This window comes from Sphaeramia orbicularis, chromosome 19, assembly GCF_902148855.1.
Source record: "Sphaeramia orbicularis chromosome 19, fSphaOr1.1, whole genome shotgun sequence".
NCBI classification, from domain to species: domain Eukaryota; kingdom Metazoa; phylum Chordata; class Actinopteri; order Kurtiformes; family Apogonidae; genus Sphaeramia; species Sphaeramia orbicularis.
In genome coordinates, this window is record NC_043975.1 from 33,211,599 (window position 1) to 33,217,598 (window position 6,000).

The 6,000-nt window shown below is 37.4% G+C and overlaps 1 pseudogene; it reads right to left on the bottom strand.

Annotated features, from left to right (window-relative positions):
- Nucleotides 1–975: 975 nt before the first annotated feature.
- LOC115439414 (carbonic anhydrase 4-like) lies at nucleotides 976–5,004 on the bottom strand (annotated as a pseudogene).
- Between the last annotated feature and the right edge of the window lie 996 nt (nucleotides 5,005–6,000).

Here is a 6,000-nt window from a genome sequence, read left to right on the forward strand (position 1 = left end):
AAGACAGATAAAAAAAAAAGAAGTAGTAAAGTTATGGTACCATATTTTAATTTAGACATATTTAAGTTCACAGTGCTTATAAGTTCAAGTAGTGAAATACAAGGCTCAAGGTATAAATTGCATAGATAAATAAGTGTTCATTTAACTGAGTGAAACCTCAGTCTTTCATTGCACCAAACAAAGAAGCAGCTCAGATTTAATTTCCAGTGTTCAGTTTTGTCATGTGACTACACTTCATTAGGAGAGTTGTTTTCCATTCTTCCGGTACCAAGTCTTCACATGAAAATGACAAATACACGACAGCAATAGGGCAGAACATGAAAATACAGCTTTAGTTCCTGAAGGGGTCATCTTATTGAGGCCTGATAGGACCCACCTCAGGGACCTGTACCTGGTTTAAGGGCAGTACATTACAGTGGCTCCAACTGCACTGTCCAAATAACAACAATAATAATAAAGTGATAATAAAATACTGGCAGCATATCCAGGGTGTATCCTGCCATCGCCCACAAGTATTTGGGATAGGCTCCAACGACCCCGGGAACCCTAGTGAGGATAAAGCGGGTTCAATGATGAATGAATACTACAAACGTACAATGTTAATAAAAATACATGTTCTGCCACAACTCATTACTGATGAAATTTTAAGCTTCTGACAAATGTGTAAATAAAAGCAAATAAATACCAGTCAAATTCTAATCAGTGATGTCCATAGTTTTTAAAAGTAGAAATTCTGTAACTAGTCAAAAATTATACGCAAGGGATATATCACTTAGACCCCTGAATGTAGGTTTATCCAAACAAGTTCAAAACAGTCACAAAGGGAAAAAAAATTATCAAAGGAGGTAAAAGGGAGCAGTGGCGAAACTAAGCAATACCTGCACCAACAGTGAGTTTACCGGCTTCATTAAGTGATGACAAACCACAACAGCGTCAGCCCCCTTTTTGTGCAGCTAATTCCTTCTAAGTGCAAACTCATGGTGAGAATCCCGATATAGCAGGGTTTGAAGGTAGAACCAGATCCTGCAGGTGTGGTGCAGCCGTACCCTGTGTCCTGACAGGCTGGTCTGGTTGGATCCCTCTGTAGACGTTGGTCATAAGAGGTGAAAAGGCGGTTGTGCCGACACGCACAGTTTGCTGAAGAGGTCAATCTGGAGATGAGACATTGAAACTGGTTAGTTGTGTGATGATAATGTGCACATTCTTCTTGAAGGTACAAAGTACAGTAACTTACAAGATCTTTGGAGACTTTCAGAGGTTCCTTGAAACAGTCCAAACCACCGCCTCATTGCAGGTTGGTGTGGTTAACGAGCCAAGGTAGCGGTAATACTTTGTGCGATCCACACCAGACAGGAGCTGATTCAGAGTAATTGCAGAGCTAATTGCGATGGACTGACCTGAGGAAAGACCACAACTTCACAGGGACCGCAGCTGACAAGGTGTTGACTTCAAAATATTATCCAATAAAAACTCATCCATACCTTTCAATTTAATGTTGTGCAGGTAGGAAGTCAATTTTCTCCAGGCTTCAGGTTGGCCAGTTTGCTACCTGACATGACCTGAGGGGGCACAGAGTTATTTGACATCTATCCTCACAGTTCAGTGATGGGAAAAGGTTTAATGTGGTTCTATCATAAGTTGTCTCAAGTACTTAATATTGCTCTAATTTTTGACCAGATGCTTTATGCAGCTGTATCTTAATCATGTTGTTGCTCTAAAATCAGTGGTTCTCAACTGGTTTGGCTTCGGGACCAACCGTCAGCCCTCAATGACAAATTGAGAGCAGTTAAACTTCTCAAATTAATTTAATAAAATGGTGTTTAAAACCTGAAATAATAAAGAAGATAAGTTAAATGATAAACAAAACTGACCAGCAGTGGCGATACGAAATATGGAAATATTCCCTTGAACACAAAATTGGGTACATTCGAACCAACACCAAAAATGTGCACAGACTTAAAAATTTTAAGTGTATTCAGTCACTTATTCAAGAGTTAAACACACTGAGGTTTTGTCCTCAATGTACGTAAAACCATATCTGATGTAGTCATTTTCATGCCAGAGATCCGCCATGATAACAATAAAAACTTTTTAAGCTGTGAAATGTCTGGTGTTAATAGGCATTACTGCTCTCTACTGTTGGGAGTGTGAATGGACAGCACTCTGCTTCATAAAAAAGTGAAGCACAGGATTGGTTTGTTAACATTATTTCTTGGCCAGAGTAAGATCTAGACCCACTGAAAACAGGTTTGAGACCCACCAGTTGAGAATCACTGCTTTAAACTGTGGATGTAATTTTAAATAAATGCATAATTTCTCACATCAATTAAGAAACCAAGAGCAGCAAGTCCTGTAGAATCACGATACCGACTGTTGTGTTTCCATGATGGGAGGATTTGAGGTTTACAATGTGCAACTGGGGGGAAAAAGGAACAGAAATGAGACCCTGAAAAATTACTTGTAGCTCATATTTGCAGAAGTCTTCGCTACCTCCATGGGATAGCGTTTGCCGTCCACAGTGTGCTCTGAACCAGGGACTGAAGCGCCATTACCCCAGTGTAAGTGGAACTGCAGACTGTCATAGCGTTCAGACAAGCCTCCTCCTTCAACCCCAACACCACCAGCAAGGGTAACTTTGACTGAAATAAAAACAAGAGGGAAAATGAAACCTAAATTCGACATGAACGAGAAATTTGCCCAGATGCTGTGACAAGGCCCGAAATCCACATAAGTTTAGTCTCATCCTTTAACTAGATGGGAATCTTAGTTGTAAGGCCGATATGATGTGCATCTCGATACAGCATCTCCAATCCAATATATTAAAGATATATGTGTGGCATCTTGTGATGTAATACAAACCAAAATCACGATACAGAGCGATTAAGTACATTCTGATTCAACAAATTCATTCCGGTAAAAAAAAAAAAAATGCAGTGCAATTCCAGGGCTTGATTATTTATTGATCAAATAAGACCGTGACTTTTTACAAAGTGGCTTTTGTGTAATTTCAGAACACATGCAGTCAGTGGAAAGGTTAGGACTTTGTTTCCCAAGTTGTTTTTCTGTATGTTTTTGATACTCAACTTCTTGCTCCCCTCGCCAAATCCATTTGTAATGTAGGGAATACAAAAAGGTTCTGTCACTTTAAGTGACACCTGCGCAAGGTATTCTGGGATGTGCTGTTAGATATGTAGTTTTTTTTTTTTGTTTTTCCCCTCATTTATTAATCAAAATCTGGCCATACATTCTAAAGAATTCCACAGAGAAACACTTTTTTTCCCCAGACTGAGCATCAACATCAAACTTATGCTGAACAGTATTTGTATAGAACATTATATAATAATAATAATAATAATAATAATAATAATAATAATAAAGTAACAAATAAAAAGTCAGAGGTCTAATCAGGTTCAAATTTTCACAAACAATCAAGGCTTATTTTGTTAAATATGTATGTCGCTGTTAAGGAGGTGTCTCCGGTATGTACAGCAGTATTCAATGCAGCTGATGTAGTAAAATGTACGTTCAGAAACCACATGCTGGTGTTCACCTCACTTTGAGTCTTGTCAGATTCAGGTACAGAGATTACAGTGTTCATCCGCGGCGCTCGTGCCACAGACCATCCGCGGAGCTCATACCGTGGTGTGCAGTGTACACATCCGCGGCGCACATTAACGTGATTTGAAGAAAAGAAAACCTACTCAAATAAAGAGTAACACTTTAAATGCAAGTAAAAAAAAAAAAAAAAAAAAAAATTATATATACACACACCACACACACACATATAATATATACACACACACACATATATATATATACACACACATACATATATATACACATACATAATATATATATATATATATTATATATATATATATATATATATATATATATATTCTGTTGAATGGATCGAATGTTATCGATATAAAACATTCAATAACCGATGCAACACGATATCATTCCAAACTTCATTCACGCGCAGCTTCTCTACCGGTGCACTTGGGCCGTGCACGCGCGTCGGCGTATCGGATAATCTTCCCATTCCTATTTATACAGAGCCAAGAAAAACATGACTTGAATGTTCTTTAAATAAATAAATAAATAATAAGACACCTTGAAAGACACCACTTCCTTTTTAGTTTGGAAACATGAGTAAATCATCTGGCATCCTCCAGCAGGACTGACGTGTTCACCCACTCCTCACCTGTCTTTCCAGTGTTTTCAATCTTTGTCATTGCGCTCGTGCTGTCAAAGCCATGGAACGTGAACGCGCCCAGACTGGGGTCACCTGTGGCCTTTGATGACACGATGTTAATGGGAGATTGACGACAGCCGTCGCAGTACTTGGGAGCAATTTGCGGCCATCTGTTGTAATCTATGAAAAAAAAAAAAAAAAAAAACCTTTCAGTATGTTAAGATATATCACTCTCAACAGATTTTAGACTATAAAAAATGTGGATGCACTCACTGCACTCCGGCAGATGATAACACCACTCTGAAAGAGAGAGGATGATCTTGTTATTCATTTATCCATTCATCGGAATCATGTATTAAAACAAAACGTTACTTTTGATACTCACCAACACTGCCTGCGGCTCCAAACACCATGGATGCTGTTGTGCACACAGCAAGTGCAACTACAAACCACTTCATGGGAAAATTCTGCCTCAGACCTAAATTGAGATTCTTTCGTCAACATCTGCTCCAATAGGACACCACAAGAAAAGTAAGCAATGTGTTTTTTTTTTTTGTTTTTTTTTTTTGTAAATTATCTGGAATAAATAAATAAATAAAAACGGGCACTTCATGCAAGTTGTTCTGTTCAAATGAATAAAAATGTCCATTAAGAAAAAAACTTACACTGCAAAATGCTGGATGGCAATGAAATAAGAAGGCTATTCACACTATAAACAAATATCACATTTTAAAATACATCCAATAATTGTTAAAATCTTCCTTAAAAAACAGGTTCCCTTGAAGGTCAGAGTCTTACCTTGAGCACACCTGACCCCTGTGTCCACTAATGCTTGTGGAGTTCCATCCCCCCTCTTTTTATTTGCTGAACCAACCAACATCTGCCCTGAACCCGCCTCTATCTTGGGCACCAAATCACAAGTTTTCAGTATGACCATACCTGCACAGCTTTTTATGACTAAAAAATCATCAAGGTCAAAGAAACATTTATTTTTACCTGTGTCCACAAAAATCTTTCATTTCACCCTTTTCACCTTCATCACATGACAGTCAGTTAAACCGTTAGACATTGTTCTGTGAACATAAAGGGGATCAGTGTTCTTGGAAAAAAACAGTTAAATATTTTATTAGGACATGCAAAAATACATTCTTAGGGAACTTACCATGTAATGAAAGAAACACAGATTGAATCATGTAATTGCATTTGCAGCAAAAATACATTAGAATGTCTAATATTACTTTATGTGGGTAATTTGTCCAATGTTAATGCTTTATTTTTAACATCACTCAGACTTTTCTAATTTTTGATCATCCTTTGAGTGGGTGATACATATATTTTCAACCACAAATAAGAAAACAGTACAGAAAATCCTATTTAAAGAAAGAAATAACTAGGTTAGCAGCTCTGAATCATATCATCCACCACAGTTTTGACACAACAAAACATATAAATACATACAGGAGCCACCAGGGAGGTGGAGCCCCATGAAATATATCACTTTGGGCTTCACCATTTCAATGCCTCAAACCATGCAAACCCTAAACTCATAACACTCTGTATGAATCGATATTCTGCTTTCGATAGATTTCAGGATTTTGTGTGTGATTGACAATAAAGGTGCGAGCCATCTTTTACATTTTAACATTTTTTAAATGATAACAGGATTACATTTTTTTTTACATTGATATACAAATAAAATACAGTTTTACTTTTTGGATGTGCATAAATGTCATTTTTTCTCTTCATCCACATTGTCCTGGCTGGTATATTTCATAATATATCACATAATAATTCCCTTAGAA